Source organism: Eschrichtius robustus, chromosome 1, assembly GCF_028021215.1.
Source record: "Eschrichtius robustus isolate mEscRob2 chromosome 1, mEscRob2.pri, whole genome shotgun sequence".
NCBI classification, from domain to species: Eukaryota; Metazoa; Chordata; class Mammalia; order Artiodactyla; family Eschrichtiidae; genus Eschrichtius; species Eschrichtius robustus.
In genome coordinates this window covers 76,233,899-76,257,964 of record NC_090824.1, presented here as the reverse complement: position 1 = coordinate 76,257,964, position 24,066 = coordinate 76,233,899, and the positions used below count along the sequence as shown (strand labels likewise).

The following is a 24,066-nucleotide window of genomic DNA, read 5'->3' as shown; positions in this document are numbered from 1 at the left end:
AGGGATGAAAGAGTAGAAGTGAAGGGATTGAGAAAAATAGTAAGATTGTTATGTATATGCACTTGAGATTATTGTCATGAATTTAAATTGAGACCATTTCAGCATCATTGGGTTTCTCTTCATTCTAGTTCAGCTAGGTGAGGGCACATATTGAATGCTTACATTAAATAAAGATTGCTATTTTGTTAAGTGAGTTTTTCTAAGCAAAAAAGGGACGATCATATTCAGACCCCTAGATCAAGAATTCAGCCAGGAACTTGAAACTTCTCTTGGTGATTCTTTTAAGGACATGGGCCATCTTCGTTCCTTCACCACCTCCTGAAGGTGCTCCCTCCCTTGCCTAAAGGTGCTCTCACCTACTAAAGGTGACCTCTCCAAAGGCACACTAAGAAAGGGGCAACACTTTGATTCAACCTGGGTTTCAATGGACATCAAATTCCACCCATCTACTCTCTGGGACCCCCAAAATATGGGCTAGGATCCAAAGTACACTTTACTTACAGTTCAAGCAGTGAAAATGTCTAATAGGAGTTCAGATTATGGGTTAAAACATTCTCAGGATCTCTGAGAGCAAACTGTAGGGGCAGTGAGCTAATTTTCCAAGTTAGTTGTCAAAGATGTTTGATTCAAGTCTGCAAGAATTGAAACATCTCCATCATCCCCGGGGCATTGCGTTTTTGCTGAGTCACATCTCGGGACAGTCTCGCTCAGACCCTCTCTGTCCTTCTCACTTCCTGGCAGAGAAAGATGCAGAGGGAAGGGTAGGAGCTCCATCGGGATATCAGAAATAGGGCTTGGGCGTGAGGAGTGAGAAACGTCCCAGAGCAAACAGACCAGTGGGGAGCTGAGGACCCGAGGAGCTGATTCTAAGGTCACTGATGTACTCCAGCAACAGTACACACCCAAGGGCCTGCACCGGCACTCTTGCCAAAGGAGTTAACTCTTTTTTTTTTTTTTTAACATCTTTATTAGAGTATAATTGCTTTACAATGGTGTGTAGGAGTTAACTCTTGAAGTTTGCTTATAGACTGCGCAGGAAGCTTGTGTGAGTTTCCATTATGAGGAAAAAAATGTAAATAAAATAAAAACAAACACTAATCACTGTTTTCTCCACCCTTTTATCAGTCTCCTGTCACATGTGACAGCTTTCTCTTCTGGGGTTACACCTGTACTTAAGACTTCTGTTTCTTTCTTTTTTTTTTTTAATTCAATGCCCCTGTCCATTTTTATTTTATTTATTTTATTTTTTTATTACTCTATATATTTATTTGGCTGCTTTGGGTCTTTGTTTCTGCGCGCGGGATTTCTCTAGTTGTGGTGAGCAGGGGCTACTCTTTGTTGCGGTGTGCGGGCTTCTCATCACGGTGGCTTCCCTTGTTGCAGAGCACGGGCTCTAGGTGTGCGGGCTTCAGTAGTTGTAGCATGCAGCCTCAGTAGTTGTGACTCGCAGGCTCTAGAGTGCAGGCTCAGTAGTTGTGGCACACAGGCTCAGTAGTTGTGGCTCGCGGGCTTAGTTGCTCTGCGGCATGTGGCATCTTCCCGGACCAGGGCTCGAACCCGTGTCCCCCTCAGCGGCAGGCGGAGTCTTAACCACTGCGCCACCAGGGAAGCCCAAAGCTTCTGTTTCTTACCTAACCCTATCCTCCTGATGAACTTCATCCTTTAAGACTTATCAAAATTATCAAAACTTACTAATTGGCAAAACTTTCCCAAGCCCTATCTGGCCAGAAAACAGGAACCCGCTTGCCTTGAATAATCTGACCTGAACCTCACTCTGGCACCCTCCGTCACTTATCTCAGCCCCAAACCAAGGACTAGAGTAGTATTCCCGTTATTAGACCTCAGTTCTACAACTGGCAAAGCTGTTACTTAGCAGCGGTGGGATTCGAACACCCCACCCAAAGTGACTGGAGCCTCATTCCAGTGTCTTAGACCGCTCGGCCACGCTACTTGGCGTTGTATGGTATTGCCTATTATTTCCCATACTACCTACTTTCTTTTACGTTTCAGCTGTGCTCTATACAATGTGTTCTCGAAATCCTAACTTTATACCTCAAGAGCAAGTGGAGGAAGGGTTCAGGGAACAGCGGAGGCTTATCACAAAAACTTACTTTCCTCATCGGCTCTGAATTTTTCATCTTTCCACCCAGTGCTTAAATGGGAAGAACTTAGTGGACGAATAATGAGTGAATTGAATCTGTGCCACACACTAGGCTGTGGGCCTTCTGTAGGTGTTACTATGTTTTATTCTTTTAGGCTTCCTCTCAGTCTCGCCACAAATTTCTTAGAAAGACAAACGAAGGCTGACGCTAATTAAAGCCACAAAAATCCTATCTTCGAAGGAGCATGACTTACCAAATGGCGTTTTAGAGCATTTGCAAATGCTTGCACACCTACTTAAAGCTGGAATCTAACCAACAACCTAAAGATGCCAACGGAGTTCTACAGCGCCGCTCCCCTCCCCCATTTTACCAGCTGAGGCATCAAAGAATGCACACATGGGGCTCTGCTGAATTATTTCTTCAGAGAAGCAGAAGCCTCTCACATGGTTTTATACTCTATTCCTAAGACACCTAGAGATGTCTTCTGCTCTCATAGAGAGCAGATGCTCACACCGTTGGAATTTGACGGTTTTAGGACCTTAGGGGTCGCCCAGGTCGCCACGTTGACATCTCTGCGTTACAAATCCACCCTCTTGTTGCTCCGGAACTTGTGCGGGGGGGAAATGTGGATGTGAGCAGAATGCAGCGCTCAAGTTCCCTGTTGACAAACTCTGCTCCCCTGGTGGAACCGTCAACGCACCGCGGAGAGCTCTGCCCAGGGCTCCCGAAGGATCTCCGTCTCTAGGCCTCCCTCCTAGCCCAAAGACACAACGTGCTCATTTCTCCGAGAAAAACGTTTTGGTGATAGAAGTTCTGCAGCTCCACAGGGGCCTGACTGGGGCTTCCGATTCTGGCAGCTGTCCCCTCCCACCAGGCAGTTTTTACTATCACAGAATATTCTGTCCTCATGCACAGATCACCATCGTTTAATGGTTGACGCCATTTTTCAGAAGATCATTCAGGGTCCTTCAGGTTTTTAACCAGGCACATCACATCCAAAATAATAATTAAATTCCTAAAGCAGTAGTTCTCAACCCTGGCTGTACAGGAACTTAAAAATATTCCGATGTGGACACCACAGCCTAGACCAATTACATCAGAATCTCTATGGGTGGTATCCAAACATCAACGTTTTGTAAAGTTTCTCAAGTGCAGCCAACATTTAAAAAAAAAAAAAAATGCAGTGCAGGAGGATACTCCAACAAGCCTGTTCTATTCCTTTACGGAAATCTCACATGTCCTGCCTGTCAAGTCAAAACCTGCTTGGCCCGCAGCTCTTTCTCTGGACACCTCCTGGGACACGGCCAAGAAATGTTATCGCTGGGTTCAATGCTTGGATGGCAGCCGCCAAATGCCGCCTGGCTACTGTTGTCTGATCATGGAAAAGATAGTGTGCTCTACATCTTACCAGTCACTAGACTTTCAATCAAAACAAGGTAAGGTTGTTATAGATTACAACGAGGAACCACATATAAGAAGGGCTCTTCCCCAGTCCCTCTCAATTCCTGTCTTTCAGTCCCGTTCTTTCACACGTCTCAGGATGATCCAGGGCTTCTAACTCCCTTATTCCCACCCACACACCTAAAGTGAGCTCTGGACTTAAAGCCTTAGTACTAGGGGCAAATATATCCCCGAAATGACACCTGAGAATAGGTTTTCCGGTTCATGATTGCGCGGATCCTAAATCGTTCATTTAATCGTCAGAGGCTGTCTTAATCAACATAGTCTAAAAGTACTGGCTTCTCTTTGACCTTCGACACGGCGTATAGAAGAGATGAGACAGAGATGCTACTCCCAGAGCCATTGCGCTCTTCCCAAAGCTTCTGCCCAGGAACTGCGGAGAATGTTGGGGGGCGGGGAACCTTCGGGGAGGGTCTGGCACCAGTCTCAGAGCCGTCTGCACCAACACTGGAGATTTTCTTCACCTGAGACGAGATGAAGGGAGCGCAGGCCCTGCTCACCCCTGACCTTGTCAGAGACCCCACCCTTGAGCCACCGCTATAAAGCTCTCATCAAATCCTCCCGGGTTGGGACACATAGTTTTCGAGGACAGGAGCCCACTGTGTCCCCCTTTGCCTGGCAAGGCGATGAAGCTATCCTTTTCTACTTCACCCAGAACTCTGTCTCCGAGATTTGATTCGGTACCGGTGTACAGAGGCAGAGCTTTTGGTAGCAGGGTCAGTGAGAACGGCTGTATTTTCTTTAAGGATTAGTGTTGGACTCTTCTGGATAACACCTGAACATGCCCTCGGGTTGAGTGGCTTCGGCCTAGACAGAACTCTTCTAGCAGGTGGGGCATGGACCTCTGAGGACAACGTGCAGGGTTCCGCGCTCTCACTGTTCCTGTGCTGCGTGGATTTCCAGTCAGTCTGAGCAAAGTGGCAGGGCCAGGAAGGGAGAGACACTACTGAAACCACACACCTGTGAACTCAGGACCACAGGTTGTTCTGGGAGCTGGCTGAGTCACTGACCACTGCTGCCCTGGCTCCAGGACTTCGTTCTATATTCCTTGAAAATCTGTAGCTGACACCACACTCACAGATGAGCAGTAGCTTCAGTTCTTTCGTATGTGGGTTGATGGAGGATGGAGCTGTTAGCAGTGGGGAAATGTACTGGGTTTAAAATGTTCTGCAATAAAACTCAATTGGAAAAGTGAAAAAAAGACATGAAAGCCTATGTAAAAATCCGATGGAATCTACAGAAAGCTATAACAAATAATTGAATCTAGAAAAGTTGTAGAATACAAGATTAATATTGAAATTAATTGTATATATTACTGTTTATACTATATATACATATGGAGAGAGTATAGACCATATATATGTGTGTGTATATATATGTACATATATATACACACACATATATATATATATAGTATCTAGCAATGAACAATCAGAAATCGATTTTGGGGCTTCCCTGGTGGCACAATGGTTAAGTAATACACCTGCCAATGCAGGGGACACGGGTCCGAATCCTGATCCGTGAAGATCCCACATGCTGTGGAAAACTAAGCCCGTGTGCCACGACTACTGAGCCTGTGGTCTAGAGCCTGCAAGCCACAACTACTGAGCCCGTGTGCCACAACTACTGAAGCCCGCACGCCTAGAGCCCATGCTCCACAACAAGAGAAGCCACCAAAATGAGAAGCCCGCACACCGCAACGAAGAGTAGCCCATACTCGCCGCAACTAGAGAAAGCCCACACGCAGCAACAAAGACCCAACACAGCCAAAAATAAATAAATAACATAAATAAATTTATTTTTAAAAAAAAGAAATCGGGGCTTCCCTGGTGGCGCAGTGGTTGAGAATCTGCCTGCCAATGCAGGGGACAAGGGTTCGAGCCCTGGTCTAGGAAGATCCCACATGCCGCGGAGCGACTAGGCCCGTGAGCCACAATTGCTGAGCCTGCGCGACTGGAGCCTGTGCTCCGCAGCAGGAGAGGCTGCGATGGTGAGAGGCCCGCGCACCGCGATGAGGAGTGGCCCCCGCTTGCCACAACTAGAAGAAGGCCCTCGCACAGAAACGAAGACGCAACACAACCATAAATAAATAAATTAAAAAAAAAAAAAAAAAAGAAATCGATTTTGGATTCTTTTAAAAAGCAATCCAATGTACTATAGAATCATTAAATATGAAATACTTAGCATTAAAACGTGTACACTTGTACACCGAAAAAAAAATGCTGAGAGAAATGAAAGAAAACCTAAATACAGGGAGAAACATTTTGTGTTTGTGAATGAGAAGACAATACTGTTAAGATATCAATTATCCTTAAATTGATTTATAGGTTCAATGCAATCCAAATCAAAATAACAACAGGTTTTTTTCCCAGAAAATGACCAGCTGATTCCAAAATTCATATGAAAATCCAAAGACGTAGCATGCTCCAAACAACTTTGAAAAGAAGAACAAAGTTGGAGGACTCACTGTGCCTGACCTCAAGACTTATAAATCTGCTATAATCAAGACCGTAGTATTGGCATTAAGATACAAAAAATAGATCTATGGAACAGGAGTGCAGAGGTAGAACCACACATGTATTATCAACTAATTTTTGACAAAATTTCAAAGGCAATTCAGTAGAGAAAAGTAGTCTTTTCAACAAATGATCCTTTAAAAAAACACAGTTTTGATCCCTACTTCACACTGAATGAAAAATTAACTCAAAATGGATCAAAAATCAAAACTATAAAATATTTAGAATAAAATCTTTGTCAATTTGTGTTGGGGGAAGATTTCTTAGATGCAACATTAAAAGCATGATCCATCAAAGAAAAATTAAGTACAATGATTAATTGTACTTCATAAAATTAAGAACCCCTGCCCTTCAAAAGACACTGTGAAGAGATTGAGAAGACAAACCAAACACTGGGAGATAATACTGTAGTTGCACCCTCAGTCTTTAGGGAGGATTTTGCCTCATAGGGGACATTTGACAATGTCTGGAGACATTTTCGGTTGTCAAAACTGGGACAGTACTACTGGTATCTAGTGGGTAAAGGCCAGGGACGCTGCTAAACATTCTGTAATACATATGACAGGCCCCCACTACAGAGAATTATCCAAAATGTCACTATGGTAGAGGCTGACTAAAGTAACAAGTCACAAGGACAAATTTATCTCTTGCCTCCTTTAGGGCATGGGCCAGTCAGGACTATCACCACCTACCAAAATGAACCGATGACTCCTTCTCAAAGGCTTGAGGAAGGGACAACGCCTGGATTCAGACCTGGGGGCAATGGGTGCCAAACCGTGCCCAGTGTACATTTTGGGTACCAAAGGCAGTGCACATGGGGCAGGAAAGTCATTGTCCAAAGGTCAGAAAGTGAGAATGTTCTTTAAAGAGCTCAAATTCTGCCTTTGAACCCATCCTAGGATATCTTGCGGGCTGTGGGGGGGGGGTGGGGCGGGGGGGCGGTCAGGGTACTCTTCCTTGGCTGGCTCAAGCCTGGGAATTGAATCACTTCCCTGAGCTGGTGAGCAGTTGCCTCCCTCGATGATTCGCTTCCTGCTTAACCCACCTCCTTTACTGGCCTGACTTTACCACCTTTACCTGGAGGGAGAGACGGAAAGAGAAATGGTGGTGGTGGGGGGGGTGCTCTTGTAGCGGGGAGAAGAGTGGAAAAATAGAGAACATCCCGTAGGAAACTGTAGGGGTCCCAGAGGCAGTCAGCCGCAGAAACTGCACAGGGACACTTTGCATCTGCCCGAATTTTGCCGGGTTAACACTTAGGAGCAAATGATGAGACAAAGTCTCACTTCACTCCCCGCTCTCCTCCGTGCCCCACCCCAGAGTCTGTAGAGTCTTCCTCCCCAATTCAGCCCGCAGGGAGGGAGGCTGTCGTTTAGATTGGATCGGTTCCTGCTTCCGGGGAGCCTAACCCCACCCCACCCCGCCGGTTTCAAGGGTCTCCACCTCTCCTCAACTTGAACGCCCCAGCTAAATGCCACACCTTTGGCCAGTCCTTATCCGCTCCTGTAGTGAGGACACGGGCAGTGATCGCTTGCGATTAAGAAACAAAACCCTTGGCAGCGGTGGGATTCGAACCCACGCCTCCAAAGAGACTGGAGCCTAAATCCAGCGCCTTAGACCGCTCGGCCACGCTACCAAGCCTACCCCACAAAATTCGGTACACTTGCTAGTTATACCTTTCTGCCTTTTTTTTTTTTTTTTTTCCCGCGTTGTCTTCTACTCCCTGACCCGAAACCATGATTCTAGGTATCACCAAGGGACACTAAGAAAGTTCCTCTCCGCTCTCCTAGGACTCGAACCTGCATTCACCCAACCCAAATAGCTCTTCTCACTCCAGGAACTAAAAGGGAAAGACCTTCAAAACCAAGTATCCGCTCCCGAAGCGCAGCACTTGGGATCTAGAATGTAACATCTTTCCGAAGGCGGGTCACGTCAGCTTCCGCCTGGCGCCCAGTAAGCGCTCAAAAACTGTTGAAAGGACGAATGAACTCCTTGATTTAGACTCCAGATCACTTGGGGATCGCGGTGGTGGAATAAGAAAGAGCCAACTGTCTTTCCCTGTCACCCACCGCGCGCCGCGACTTCAATTCTTTGCTAAATTTTGAGTTTGATACTTTTCGGTTCTGAAGCCGGGAGAGGAGTCTTCGAGTCTCCAGAAGGCATGCCCAGTGCGTGCGTTAAACGACTGGGAAAAAAAAAAAAAAAAAAAGAAAGCTTGTCTCCTAGTTCCCTTTTGCTTCTCTTGGCCGAAAGCACAAATAGCTGACGCCAATCAGTGCCCGCTCCCTAGTGTCAGCCCAAGCAGAGTCTGCAGTCTTCCTTCCCAGTTCAGCCTGCGGGAAGGGAGGCTGTCTTTTACGTTGGATCGGTTCCTGCTTCCGGGGGGCCTCCAGTCCCTTTTGTATCTCTGCGTCTCCCATTTCTGCGTCTCCCAGGGAGGTCCCGTTTCCCCTGCGCAGCTGTAGCCATGTGGCGGCTATTATTACTGGCGACTGCGGAAGGAGACGGACTGAGACGTCCTTCCATAGGGACTGAGGCCGGATTCTGAGCCCAGACTGGTACTCAGGGCGCCCAGGATTCCTGAGAACTCTCATGCTCCCGCTCGTCATCCTACCTAGAAGCCCAAGCCTGCCGGCCTCCGGAGGGGAGCCTGGGAACGGGGCCAGAATAGGCGAGAGAATTAGCTTTACACTGTCACGCCTCTTGACACGGAGAAGGGTAGCCACACATCAGTTCTCCAAATGTTTGAGCATCTGTCTAGGGTCCACCAAACTTGAGTTTCCATGTTCCCTATGTGAAAAGGAATTCTTGCTGCTTTTAATTACAACGAAGTGGAAGTTACAGAAGGCCAAGATGCTATGTCTCTTTTGCTACTGTGTGGCAGTAGCTGAGAATTATTTCACAACTACTGCCTAAACTTGCGGGGGGCGGGGGCGGGGCAATAAAAATCATTGCAGCAGAGATCGGTTTTGTATTTTGGAATTCTAACAGGTGACTGAGCAAAAGGCTGGGTGATGGGATTGGGGGATGCTTGGGCCAATTTTCTGCCTTCTAAGGGTAGAAATTGTGGTTCCCTGGTGATATCCGATCACATCCTTCATTTGATAAAATTAAAGCTATTTGGGGGGCAAATTCCACCAAGAGCTTTAAACGGGGAGGTTGTATATGTATATGTTCTGTGCTTCCCTCTCTCTTGCAAATATGCAGTCTTTGTCAGGGAAGAAGCGCCCAGAATTGGCTTACTTCCCTAAGAATAGACAATTGTCATTGTCTCTTAATTCCCCCAAGAGAAGGGAAAATTAATCCCATGGTGGTGTTGGAGGTTCCCACGACACATAAAGGGGATTTTCCCAGAGCCTCCAGTAAAATTCTATGGTCTTTGTTTTGGGTGGAATTGTGTCCCTCCAGAAGGATATATAGAAGTCCTAATTCCCAGTGCCCCAATATGTGACCTTATTTGGAAATAAGGTGTTTACAGAAGTAATCAAATTAAAATGAGGTCATTAGTGTGGGCTCTAATCCAATATGACTGGTGTCCTTATAAAAAGGGGGAAATTTGGGCATAGAGATAGAGATCTCTTCCTGAAGTCCCGTAAGTTTCAACATAAAAGTGAAGGGAACAGGGATTGCAGGAAGACAGCTAACTCAGATTCTCTGTGGGATCTCTGTAAAAGAACCTCAATGTATTTTCAAGGGTAATAGAGGTAGACATATGGGGGCTGGAGCTCCCTGCTGGTGTGGAAAGAGATCACTGGAGAGGGGCATCTCACCAGTGGTAGAGCGGTGGCCCTCAAATGTTAGCATGCATCACAATCACCTGGAGGGCTTATTAAAAAGACAGATTGCTAGACTCAACTCTTGGGAATTTCTGATTTAGAAGACCAAGGGCCTAAGAATTTATATTTCTAACAGGTTGTTAGGTGATACTGATGCTACTGATCCAGGGACCATGCTCCGAAAACCACTGCAGCAGAGATCAGTTTTGTATTTTGGAATTGCAGCAGAAATGAGGAAGGCAAACTGAAGGAGTCAAAGATGTGCAGACTTCTTGAAAGCAGAGTGCAGGGAAGAGATGTGTGCTCAATATGGTGGCAGTGGGGAAAAAATGAGAGGCCTTGGACACAAATGAGAGGGAAAAGCCTGGCAAAATAGTAAAGACTACTGTTAAGGACAAGGAAAAGGTCTTTCCAATACTGGTGAACAGTACCAGTCACTTTATGACCCTTAAGACATGAATAGAATGTGGACCCAAGGATGCCCAGGACTAGAAACACTCGAGGTCTCAGATGAACTACGCAAAAATGGAATCCAATGGTGTTATCTTCTGAAGTCTCTGGCCACGTGTATTTGTCTTACTGGGCATGGCATAAAGACAGATGAGTGTGCAGGAGAAACTAGGAGAAATGCTTGCACCCTTACCCTCTCCTAGGCCACATGGAAAGCTTTGCACATGTCCAGATTAATCAACCGAGGTCACCCTGGAAACTTGATACCAGAGATCTTTCTCATCTGTGAAAGAACTTTAGAGACTTGAAGCCTAGGAAGTCTGAGGTCCATGAACAATGCACCTGCAAAATCTTGGCCCAAGAACAGGGAATCTCATCTACGCTTGATCTTCTATGTCCAAGTGTATTTTTTGTCATGTCCATTTTACGGACTTAGACAAGGTAGAGTTCACACCCTTGTCAGTAGTGTGCAAAATACTTGCATTCTCCTTTGAACCTTAGAGACCTAAGGATGTCTACCAGGATATGCATCCTACAGTCCTTCATTCTATCGAATGAGTGATTGAAGTATGTGTCGACTGAAAAAACATGTACAATGTGAGAGTTGTGAGTTAGTTTTATTTGGGGCAAAATGAGGACTATAGCCTGGGAGACAGCATCTCAGATAGCTCTGAGGAACAGCTCTGAAGAGGTAGGGAGGAACTCAGTATTGTATATGATTTTAGTGAAGGGGGGTACATGCAGTCAAGCACACATTTTGGCAAGGCTTGCTGCTAGTCACAAGGAGCAGATGTCTCTTAATTATTTTAGTGCTTTTCTAGATGTAAGAAGATGCAAGAATTTGGGCTCGTAAAATCTTCTCCTGAAAATATCTAACTATCTGAAGGCCTGTTTTGCCAGTTTTTCCCAGAGCACAGATTGCCTCATTCCTGATCTCCACCCTGAACTCCTTTCAGGGTGTGTTGAAGGTCAGGGACTGCAGTGGCTAGTGACTTAATCCTTGTAGAGGCAGATAGCAAATGCCAATTTGTAGTTGGCATATGCATAGTAAACTTTATTCAGATTTTCTTTTTTTTAGGAATCTATCCAGTTACCTCCCAGTACCAGATATTGGTTACTGTGTTCATAAAACCTCCGAAGTCCTCACTGAATATTTTGTCTTCTTGTTTAATACTTACTGAGAGAGGATTGTTCAAATATCCAATGATGATTGTGTATTTTTCTATTTCTTCTCTCAGTTCTGTCAACTTTTGTTTCTTACCTTTGAAGACATGTTATTAGATACATAAAAATTCAAGGATATTGTGGAGGGTTTGTTTAAATAGAATTTCTTTTCAGGGCAGTTTTAAGTTCACAGCAAAATTGAGTAGAAAGTGCACAGAATTCCCACACACATGCACAGACTCCTCCATCTTCAGCATCCCACACTAGGGTGGTACAGAATGGTACATACGTTACAATCAATGAATCACACTGATACATCATTATCACCCCAAACCATAGTTTACATTAGGGATCACTCTTGGTGTTACAAATTCTATGGATTCTAACAAATGTATGACATGTATCTACTGTATCAAATAGAATAGTTTCACTGCCCTAAAAATCCTCTGTGCTCTGACTATTCATCCCTCCCTCACCCCAACCCCTGGCAACCAGTGATCTTTTTGTTTTGTTCATAGTTTTGCCTTTTTCAGAACATCATATAGTTGGAATCATACAATATGTAGCATTTCAGAAGGGCTTCTTTCATTTAGTAATATGCATTTGAGTTTTTTGTCTTAGTCAGCTCAGGCTGCCATACAAAATACCATAGACTGGGTGACTTGAACAACAGAAATCTATTTACTTACAGTTCTGGAGGCTGGAAGTCCAGGATCGGTGTGCTAGGATGGTCGGATTCTGATGCAAGCTATCTTCTGGCTTGCAGGCAAGCACTCTGTCCTCACATGGCAGAGAAGGAGAGAGAAAGAGAAAGCAAGCCCTCTGATGTCTCTTCTTGTAAGGACACTGCTCCCAGTTTGAGGGCCCCATCCTCATGGCCCCATCTAACCCTACTTACCCCCAAAAGCCCCATCTCCAAATACCATCACATTGTGGGTTAGGGCTTCAACGTATGAACCTGGGGGAAACAAAGGCATTCAGTCCATAACAGTTCTTACATGTCTTTTCATGGCTTGATAGCTCATGCTATAGGTCTTAGTGCTGAATAATAGTCCATTGTATGGATGTACCACAAGAAATATTGTGCTTTTGTATATAATTGACCCTTTTATAATAAAATATTCCTCAATATCTCATATAGTACTTCTCACCTTGAAGAATCTGTTGTCTGATATTGATATAGCTACATCATCCTTTTCCTTTAAAGAGTTTTCAATGGTATGTCTTTTCCATTTTTTTACTTCCAGCCTATCTGTATGATGGAAGAAATTTTCATATATTTGAATTCATAAATTCAAACTTTTCATAAATTTCCATATATAAATGTTTAAAACATTTGCATCATCACAAGTCATTCTGGCTTACACAATTTGGCTTGAACTTTACACTAACTAGAACAGCCTGTCTTATGACCTGTCAAGCATGCATTGTACATCTGCTTTAACCATTAAAGAAAATAATGTATTGTAAAATCAAAATGGAATAACTGTGGTTTAGGTCATCTCTTGTAACTATGCAACCATTTTGGACCCCAGCCAATCCTTGCTTAACAAACACCCTTACTTCTTGCCAGCTCCAAACCTAAATCTTGACAAGCAACTTACATAACTTTGCAGTTTTTGCCTATGTAAGCCTCCATTTTATAGGTCGGTGGAACACAGTTCAATTGCTTCTTGAATCTGTGTCTCCTAGGATACAGTCCTCAGTTTGGAACAAATAAAGCTCTTTTCTCTTTCTATTGTTCATTGTTTATTGATTATTTCTGTCAACACTTGTCTTTACATTTAAAATGTGTTTTCTATAAACAGCATAGAGTTAGATCTCATTTTTACTCAATCTAACAATTTTTGCTTTTAACTACAATATTTGTAACATTTACATTAAATGTAATTTCTGATACAGAGGAGATTGAGTCTACCAATTGTTATTTGCTTTCTATTATTCCCATCAATACTTTAAAAAAATAACTCTATTGAGGTATGATTTACATACCTTAAATTCATCTTTGTAAGTATACAATTCAATGATTATTTTAGTAAATTTACCAAGTTGTACCACCATCACAATAATCAAGGTTTAAAACATTTGTGTCATCACAGTAAGATCCCTCTTTATCTGTTCTTTGTTTCTTTATTCCTTGTTAACCAAGAATTCCAGGAACAGAGACCTGGTTGAGACAGAGAATAAATGCTTTTATTTGGGGTTTGTTAGGACTGCAGCCCAGGAAGCACAAATTCAAGGAAGCACTTGAATTGTGTTCTATTGGATTACAAAATGAGGGAAGCTTACAATGGCAAAAAACTGTGGGGTTACATAAATTGTTTGTCATGAATTAGAAGAAGTAAGTGTGCTTATTAAGCAAGGATTGAATGCGGTTTGAAATGGTAACACAGTTGTGACATGGGTGGGGGACATTTTGAAAGTACAAGGTTGTAGCTAGCAGCCGCTAGCATATATATATATATATATATATATATATTTTTTTTTTTTTTATTGGAGTATAATTGCTTTACAATGTTGTGTTAGTTTCTGCTGTACAATGAAGTGAATCAGCTATATGTGTACATATACCCCCTCCTGCTTGGACCTCCCCCCCATCCCACTCATCTAGGTCATCACAGAGCACCCAGCTGAGCTCCTTGTGCTATACAGCAGGTTCCCACTAGCTATCTATTTTACACATGGTAGTGTATTTATGTCAAACCTAATCTCCCAATTCATTCCACTCTCCCCTTCCCCTCCGTGTTCACACATCCATTCTCTAGGTCTGCATCTCTATTCCTGCCCTGCAAATAGGTTCATCTGTACCATTTTTCTAGATTCCACATATATGAGTTAAATCGACAGATGAATGGATAAAGAAGATGTGGTATATATAAATATATACATATACATATAATGGAATATTACTCAGCCATAAATAGGAACAAAACTGGGTCATTTGTAGAGATGTGGATGAACCTAGAGTCTGTCATACAGAGTGAAGTAAGTCAGAAAGAGAAAAACAAATATCGTACCAGATATTGTTTTGAAAATGACTGGTAATGTCCTTGAGTTTGATACAGTTCAGAAAGTTCAAGTTCTCAGTGATTTGGGAACGTTTCTGAAACCACATCCACAATGGGTACCTGGGTCCATTTTGGATACCTGAAACATAGTTACTCCATTTTGATTTTTAAAATAATCTTAAATATATCATCATTGTCCTTTTCTGACTTTCTTTGTATTAAACAAGTACTTTTATCATTCCATTTATCTCCTCCATTTTGTTTTACTTTTAGTTATCATTCTTTAAGTTCTTAACCTTAAATTTACTAAATGCATCATTTTTATTAGTCTACCTGAAATTAACATTTTAATCATATCCCAGACAATGCAGAAAACTTACAATACAAGAAACGTATTGCAGATGGCAGAATTTCCTTCTTTTTAAAGGTTGAATAATACTTCATTGTATATATGTATACCATATTTTCTCTAACCATTCATCCATCAACATTTAGGTTGTTTCCATATCTTGGCTACTGTGAATAATTCTGCAATAAACATAGGAGTTCAGATGTCTGTTTGAGATACTGATCTCATTTCCTTGGGATATAAATCCAGGAGTGGAATTGCAGGATCATGAGGTAGTTATATTTTTAATTTTTTTCAGTATCCTCCATACTCTTTCCATAATAGCTCTACCAATTAACATGCCAACCAAAGTGCACAATGGTTTTCTTTTGTCCACATCCTCACCAACAGTTGCTATCTTTTGTCTTTTTGATAAAATCCATTATAGCAGGTGTGAGGTGATATCTCATTGTGGTTTTGACTTGCATTACCCTGATGATTAGTGATGTTAGTACCTTTTCCTATATCTGTTGGACATTTGTATGTCTTGTTTTAAGAAATGTCTACTCAGGTCCTTTACCCATTTTTTAATTGGTCATTTGGTTTTTGGCTATTGAGTTATATGATTTTTAAAAAAATTTATTTTAGGTATTAATCCCTTATCAGATATATGGTTTGCTAATGTTTTGCCCATTTGGTAGGAAATATTCACTCTATTGATTGTTTCCTTTGATGAACAGAAATTTTTAGTCTGATGCAATCCCCCTTGTCTATTTTTGCTTTTGTTGCCTGTGCTTTTGGTGTCATATACAGAAAATTATTGCTTAAACCAATGTCGAGAAGTTTTCCCCCTATGTTTTCTTCTAGTAGTTTTATAGTTTTAGGTCTAACACTTAAGTCTTTAATTCATTTTGAGTTGATTTTTGTATAAGATATGAGATAATGGTCCAATTTTATTCTTTTGCTTGTGGATATCCAATTTTCCCAACACCATTTCTTAAAGAAGCTATCCTTTCCCTATTGTGTGTTCTTGGCACCCTTGTCATAGATCAGTTGAATATATATATGAAAATTTATTTCTGGGCTCTCTATTATGTTCCATTGATCTATGTCTATTTTATGGTAGTATGTCACTATTTTGATTACTGTAGCTTTGTAATACATTTTGAAATCAGAAAGTATGTCTCCAGCTTTGTTCTTCTTGCTTAAGATTGCTTTGGCTAGTCAAGGGTTCAAAGAAGACAAAGAGATCAAAGAGAATAAATCCAGTCCTTGTAAGAGCTGTAAATAAACACTGATATTTACTAAAAAAAAAAAAAAAAAAAAAAAAAAAGGATTGCTTTGGCTAATCAGGGACTTTTGTGGTCCCATATGAATTTTAGGATTTTTTTCTATTTTTGTAAGGAATGTAATTGGGATTTTGATAAAGATTGCACTGAATCTGTAGATCACTTTGGGTAGTTTGGATATTTTAACGCTATTAATTCTTCCAATCCACGAACACAGAACACTTTCCACTGAACGGATGTTTAGAAAACAAAGGTTGTCCTGTTATGCAGATAAGTTTCTTAAGTGGGGCTTCTTTCACTAGAAAGTGTGTATGCTTGAGGGTCTGAAATCATGAATTGGCCTGAAAAAGGAGGTCAGAGATTTTTCAGCGGAAATCTGCCCCAGCAGGGCTAAATGCACATGCCATGTTAAACTGTTTCTACCCAGTGTTTTGTTATGAACATTATCTTAGAGATTCTCAGTCTCAGTAGGTAACCATATGTTTATTCTTAGGTAGCTTCTCCTTTTTCTGTAAGGATACTCTGTGTGTGTTGGGTGGGTGAGACATTCATCTCTGTGCTGGTGTCAGGTACACCATTCAGTGACCACATAAATATGAGAATTGGCACCTGAATTCAGACTAGTTTCCTGGAATTTATGCTTAAATTGGGTGACAGCTAGAAGTCCCTCAGAGATTTTCAGTGCTTGTTTTACCAAGAATTTCAGGAAGAGGAAACTAAAGGAGTCTATTGTATTCCAGATTTCTGAGGGTAATAATTTCCTTCACTCTCTGCACATATCTGTGTATTTGTTTGCTCTCCATTTCTAGTATTTATTAATGCCCTGATATGTGATGGTCACTTTGCTAGGTATTTTGGAGACCCAGAAGTATAATCCATACAACCTTCCCCCTCACGGAGCTGTATAACATATAAACTGTGGATGGTGTACTAATACACACAATTCTAAAAACAAAACAAAGCCATCTAAAGCCAAAGTGCAGTAGAGTCTCCTTCTCTTTTTCTTTTCCATCCCATTCAGTTCTTTTTTTGTATCTTTTGTAGCATTTTCCAAAAGATGGACATAGAAATAGACAGAAAACCACAACTCAGAAGTAATTCTGGAAGATTAAAAAAATTAAAATGTGCATCCTTTTGACAATATTTCATATAAGATGAAGAAATATGGGAAGGAAGACAGAATCATGATAATTTCATGATTGACTGAGTGTAGTTGAATGGGTAATGTCAGTCTGGATGCTTACTTCTGGGTGCTGGGGGGCACTTACATTACATGTGTCCTATTCAAAATCTCGAGAGAGGGAGTGTAGAGGAAGGAATAGCAAGGACAAAAAATGGTTCATGGGTTTCAGAGGGGAAAAGAGATGAAATCTATTTGGTAAAAAGCAAAAGCATTGTGAATTAGAACATTGAGATGGTCTTTCCAGGATAAGTAGTGTTTGATAGGTATGGAGAAATGGGAAATCATTCTAGTTGAAGAAATAATAAGCAAATGATCACAACTGGAAAAGGTGTGAGTTATATCTGGGGAATTATAAGTGGACCAAGTTGACTGGAGCAAAGATCTGTACAGGGCAACCTGTTGCCAATATATAACTGCCATTTGATAAATGTTGATCCGAATATTGGAAGATAAAATCAGTAAGGTAGAGAGACACATACTAACACCTTCAGTGTTAGTTAGGAGTCTTTTAAGTTGAAAATAATTTTTGCTAAGACAAAAAGGGAGGATTTCTGTAAGAATTCAGGGAAGCCTCATCGATTCCAAGTGGGAATACAGTGAGGCCTCTGGCGTGGGCCATAGCTAGGGACCTAGAAGGTATCCAGGCTTGCTTTCTCACTATCACTGATCTCTTTTTTGTTCTTTGGCATTCTCTCCCTTATGCTCTTTCTGTAGTAATGCTTTCTCTGCTTCTCAGTCCCTGTGGTAGAATATGATTGATGTTATAACTCCTACCACTCTAATTTCCTTTCTAGTAATTGTGGGCTAATTAATTTGTACCAACCTCCTTGAGGAAAAATGATAAAAATATTGGATAAGATTTTACCAAATCTTCGTAAAAGCATCAAAATACTGATATGATAACAAGCAACTAATAGGTCAGAATCTAAAGGAAAGATGGAATCTGAGAGCATTAACCTTTGTAGCTCTTAAGACATTTGCTAATTACTGCAAAATTGGGCTATAATTTTGGCAGCATCTTTGGGTGGGAGAAAAAAGAGGGACCGCTGTCAAGATCCAGCACCCACCAAAAGTGGAAATTCTAGTAAGGCACTCTCCCAAATATTAAGTTGGGACCCCAAAGAGATATTCTCACAAGATAAGGATGAACAAGAAGTTAACCTTCCACTTCCAGTTAATTGTTGTGGAGCTCAGCAGAAATCAGCTAAGCTTAGCAAGAGAAAACAGAAAGGATGAGCTATCAGCTTTTCCTGGTCTTTTCCTGGTGATCACAGGTCTGATTTGCAGCTTGGGCTTACATCATCTTGGAGGCCCACATCATCTTGGAGGCCCAGGGAATGTCTGGCCATGAACTTTTTTCAGGGTCCTCTTGGGCTGATAATGGTCCAGGTACATGTGAGAAACAAAAGCCATATATATATATTTTTTTCCAGGAAGACAGCTTCAACTTGACCTCAAAAATTCACTGCATATAATTTTGCAAAGATATTGAGCAGTACACATTCAAAGATGACCAGTTACACACGGAAACAATGTGACATGAGTACGAATCAACTAAAGCAACAGATAGCATAATACAGAATTATCAGTTATAGATATTAAAAATTATAATTACTACGTTTAAAGAGATTTTTTTTTGAAGTGGCAGATATCTGCGAGGAATGGGAAATTACAAAATGTGGCTTAGTAGTTTTAAAAAAGAAGCAAATAGAACTTCTAGAATTGAAAATTACAATTTATAATTACAGCTTACTCAGTGGGTAGCTTTAACAGCTGATTAAACACAGCTGTAGAGAAAATTAGTGGATTATGAGTAAGAACATGTAATCCACAATGCAACTTGGAGAGAAAGAAAGACAGAAAATACAGAAGAGAGATTAAAAGAAATGGAGGACAGGGTGTGAAGGTCTAATATATGTTTAATTCCAGTTTCATGAATGGAGAAAGAAAAACAGAGAAAAACAACGTTTAAAAAGATAATGGGGCTTCCCTGGTGGCGCAGTGGTTGGGAATCCGCCTGCCAGTGCAGGGCACACGGGTTCGAGCCCTGGTCCCAGAAGATCCCACATGCCGCGGAGAGGCTGGGCCCGTGAGCCACAATTACTGAGCCTGCGCGTCTGGAGCCTGTGCTCCGCAACAAGAGAGGCCGCGATAGTGAGAGGCCCGCGCACCGCGATGAAGAGTGGCCCCCGCTTGCCACAACTGGAGAAAGCCCTCGCACAGAAACGAAGACCGAACACAGCCATAAACAAATAAATAAATAAAACTTAAAAAAAAAAAAAAAAAAAGATAATGGCTGAGAATTTTCCAGAACAGAAGAAAGACAGCAATCTATAGATTTAAGAAATCTATAGTGTTAGTATGTGTCTCTCTACCCAAGAATCTGACACCTTCACCATTGGAAAAGTATGGGATTTCCCTGTGGGATTATTTACTCCTTGTTTACACTTCTAAACTGAAATCTTCCCTGGATGCATCTGATTGGTGGACCTAGGTCACATGCTCACTCTCAGCTGCCAGGTGGGAAAGCAAGTTTTCTAGGACAGACTTACTTATAATGTGAAATTACAAAAAGTAAGGAAAATGTTTAAAAAATGTCGGACACTCACTAGTATGACAAACGCCTGCAACAGGGCTATTCAGAAAGCTCATGTTCAGATGTCTGCTGTTTTCTCTCTGTACTCTCTTCTTTCAAGAACACATAATTCTTAGAGGCTCTGACTCAATAAATGACTTATGTAATTTGATCTAACCTTGACCTATCAATCTACAGAACTCTAGATAGAAGAGTATTCTGGCTATCATAAACTCCTATATCCTCCAACCACACCTCAGATTCAGCCTACCTAAATCTGAGCACTTGTCACCCCTCTGCCTTCTCGAGACACCCATCTCTCCCTTAGATTCTTTTTCAGTATCATCTTGTTTCTTCAAGGTATGATATTTGAGAATCCTCCCTGACTCTTTCCTCTTTGTTGTCTCATTTCTTCTTCATTCATATCTAACTTCAGCAGAATCTCCCTTGCCTGTGTCTCTCTCATTCATTCCTTCCTTTCCAGTCCCATAACTATTACTCTCCTGCATTTTATATTTGAGGATCTGCACCATGGCCAATCTCTGGTGTCTCCTTGACTCTGGTTTCTCTTTCCTTCAATTCATTCTGCATCTCCAAGCCTTGTGAGTTTCCATGTTCAATTTTTTAAAAGGTGTAACTTCATTCCAGAAATTTCACAGTCTCCTGCTAACTTGTCTTACATTCCCTCACTTCCACCAGGGCCGGCATCTGCCCCAGCGTCTGCCTTGGCCCTTTAAATTACCTAGGTCTTTCTCTCCAACTTTGCTCATAAATTTTTCTCTACCAGGGATCACTCCGCCCCCAAACTTGTTTGTCTTAACCTTTCTTCAAAGCGCAGCTCAAGTCCCATCCCCTCCTGCAGACCTGCCTCTGTGATGGCTCACTCTGCAGGTTTGTGAGCCTTGACCCTGTCCACCGCCCCTCACACCAGGCACAGCTACTTTTCATTGTTCTCTTTCATGAAAACTAACTTTCTTTAATACCACAAGACTATGCCAGTGACTTCAAAGTAAAGACCATATCTGGATGCCTCGTTCCTAAGTGCAGAGCCTAGCACAGGATTGGAGCTCAGTGTTTATTGAATGAAGGGAAGAATTAAACAGAGAATTAACGAATGCCTGCTCTGGCGCTGAGACTCGAGCTGTAAAGAGGTCCCTAGTCTAACGAACTTGAGGCAGGCGGTTGCCGGTCGGTGGATATCCAAATCAAGGAGAAAACCAAGTGCGGATGTCTGGGTTTCATGTGAGAGATCTTAATTTTCACAATCTGCAGAGGGCAGAGGGGAAGGAAGCTTTCACTACATCAGACTGTTGGGTTGGGCAGATTTCTGCAATTTAAAATAGTGGTAGTTCCTGTCACCGCCCCCCATATTGCTCTGTCCCCAGCAAGAGTCTACCCGCTGAGTTCCAGTAGTTAGGAAATAGATCGAAACGACGTTCAGGTTTTGGTCGCCCGGTACCTACAGACACTCTAATAAAGGCCCAGCAGGGAGAGAAAAACGTCGCATATGAAGGCCCTATAGCTCAGGGGTTAGAGCACTGGTCTTGTAAACCAGGGGTCGCGAGTTCAAATCTCGCTGGGGCCTCGTCTGTACTTATTATTTTCAAATCTTCCTCACCAGCCACCCACCTCTCTCTCGTAACTTTAACCCCTGCGAAAATTCCTCTTGTATCTTCTCGCCAGTGTCCAGAGGTGCCAAATAAACACCCGAGCGGAACCGCTTTCTCTCAGTTTCCAGTACTAGTGCGCAAGTGCTGCTTCGCTGCCTGGATTGTGGCGGAGTCCATTACAAACTGCGGGGAGGGCTGCCAGCCTCCGCGGACGCCTTGGCTGTGCGGACCCGCAGCAAGAGCCCTGAGGGCGGCCGGAGCCGGAGCGGGGCTTAAGGGCGGTGGGGAAAGAGATGGGATCGAGCCCTCAGCACCCGCTCTGGGCAGATTTAGAGCCCAGAGCAAGGTCCCCTCCCCACAGGGGAAGAGCCGGCGTCAGCTGTCCAGATTTGGGGGTCCGACAAGTTTACATGTTTCAGTGGATTTTCGAACATTTAAGTATCTCAGCGGGAAAATTAGCGTCGGGACTTGGGTCACTAAATTTGTTATTGACTCAAAGAAACTGTGGCTTCCTCTTTGAAAAACTTTAAAATAGTTTCTCCAAGTCAATTCTCATAGCAACATTGGGTTTAACCATATGTATTATATACCACAGCCTCTCCCTCCCCTACTCTGTGGACGTGTAAGCGGAAGAGAGAAGCAGCTCGCATGTGCAAACGCTCCTGGATTTGGAGGCGAGCGCAGGAAGTGTGGAAAAGAAAGGCCCAGGCCAGAGCTCCGAGGCCCGCCCTTCTCCCTGGCTCGCAGTTACGCGATCAGAATTGTATGTTCCACCACCTCAGCCCTTAGTTCTCCGATGCCCGGGTGTCCGCTCCCACTTTAGACACACATCATGCCAGGGAGGTCCCGGGCAGCGCACTACGTGAAGAGAACAGCCCGGGGGCGAGCAGATCGCCACGGGCCGGGGCGGCCTCGGGATGCACAGGCTCTAGGTGCGCCGGTGAAGAGCCCACTGGTTGGTCCTGCTTGGAAGCCCGTACCTGAAGCAAGAGAATCCAGCTCTAGAGGGGCTGTCCGCAGAACCGCGGATGTAGGACTTTCTCCTAAGCTGGCTGCTACGTGGTGTCCATGCACCGGCAACTAGTGGGCCATTATGCACGAACCTCTGCTTATTAATGTCCTCAATATAGAATAGTCGGCACACTCCTTCCGTGCTTCCTTCGATAGCTCAGCTGGTAGAGCGGAGGACTGTAGTATATAAGGATATAGTCATCCTTAGGTCGCTGGTTCGATTCCGGCTCGAAGGAAGGGTTGGAATTTTGAGGGTTGCAACCACCCAGCGAGCAAGCCGTTGCTCTCCTGTTTCTTACGTCGTTTTCCCTCTTCTGGAGTCATTTTCTCCAGACCTTACCCCGTCCCAAAGATAAACTCAGCCTGGTTGTATGAACTTCGAGAATCACCTCTTGAAAAGTTGGACTTGTTGGGCACGGTTCTCAGTAAAGAAGGGAGTGTGCACTAACTCTTCCAACCAACTAAGGAAGTTCTGGGTTTGATGTTCTAGCTGAGCTTAGGTTGCTGCCTGAGGTCCAAAGTTTGGAGATCCAAGACCACTCGTTGGTACAGAATATATATATATATCCTGCGGCCCTTGGGACTCTAATTTGCGGGACAAACCCCTGAGACCTTCATTCACTCTATACACATAACATCCACTCAGGGGGAGGCCCTTTTAATTTATTCAGCTGTTTATAGATTTTTATAGTTCCACAAAAAACATTTTGAGCTGGAGCAGGAAGGAGGAACAGGATTTGACGTGAATTGGGATGAGACTGGGAGAGAGAATTCCAGACTGAGGAAACAATTTAAGCAGAGGCGGAGAGATGGAACATTTGATTCTCATTCTGGGAAACTGCAGGGGTCTGGACTTTACGAACACGCCCCAGACTGGTTCACCTCCAACAGATCAAAATACTGGCTCCCCGTATGTTGATGCCCATCAGTCCTGCCTCTAGGATTTTTAACTCGCGCGAAGCAGTAGCAGCCCGGCAGATACACATCCTGTGCGTCTGTCCCGGGGCTCAGGACCCTACAGTGTTGCAATCGACCCCAGCTCGGGCCCTCAGGCTCCAACTCGGTTCTCTCCAGGCTCCCTCCAGGCTCCCTCCAGGCTGGAGCTCAAGGCTAGACTCCTCCCGGCGGGGCTTGCGGGAGCACAGACAGGTGGCCTGACGTCTGAAAGGTTGCCTCTTCTCACCCCATCCGGCGTCTGGAGGCGTCCAGGACAAGGATCGAGGAGAATTAGCGAGGCTGGAGTCAGACGTGAGACTTCTTGAAGACGGAAGAGCTATGCAAAGCGAAAGGTAAATGTCGCAACAGAAGATAAAACTCCAGAGCAGCCTGGCAGCCAATTGCTGACCGAGAAGTAAGATTCAAAGAAAAAGTACATAACGGTTAGTCACCGTGGCTCGTTGGTCTAGGGGTATGATTCTCGCTTTGGGTGCGAGAGGTCCCGGGTTCAAATCCCGGACGAGCCCAAGCTGTTGAAACTTTTTCCCCTCTACCTTTGCTAACCGCTGAAAAAAGCTCAGTTCTGTACAAACTTTCCAGCGTTCCGAACTGTTCTACAAAAAGGTTGTGCGGAGCCAAACTGCCTGGCTTCTTGGACTC

The 24,066-nt window shown here is 43.2% G+C and overlaps 4 non-coding genes across 4 annotated transcripts; 3 read left to right on the top strand and 1 right to left on the bottom strand.

Annotated features, from left to right (window-relative positions):
* Positions 1-7,630: 7,630 nt before the first annotated feature.
* TRNAL-UAG (transfer RNA leucine (anticodon UAG)) lies at positions 7,631-7,712 on the bottom strand. Its single transcript has one exon. It is a non-coding gene; the product is annotated as a tRNA-Leu (tRNA).
* Positions 7,713-21,361: 13,649 nt separating this feature from the next.
* On the top strand, positions 21,362-21,434 carry TRNAT-UGU (transfer RNA threonine (anticodon UGU)). Its single transcript has one exon. It is a non-coding gene; the product is annotated as a tRNA-Thr (tRNA).
* A 1,182-nt stretch (positions 21,435-22,616) lies between these two features.
* TRNAY-GUA (transfer RNA tyrosine (anticodon GUA)) lies at positions 22,617-22,706 on the top strand. Its single transcript is given in 2 exon segments — positions 22,617-22,653; positions 22,671-22,706. It is a non-coding gene; the product is annotated as a tRNA-Tyr (tRNA).
* Positions 22,707-23,861: 1,155 nt separating this feature from the next.
* On the top strand, positions 23,862-23,933 carry TRNAP-UGG (transfer RNA proline (anticodon UGG)). Its single transcript has one exon. It is a non-coding gene; the product is annotated as a tRNA-Pro (tRNA).
* The last annotated feature ends 133 nt before the right edge of the window (positions 23,934-24,066 follow it).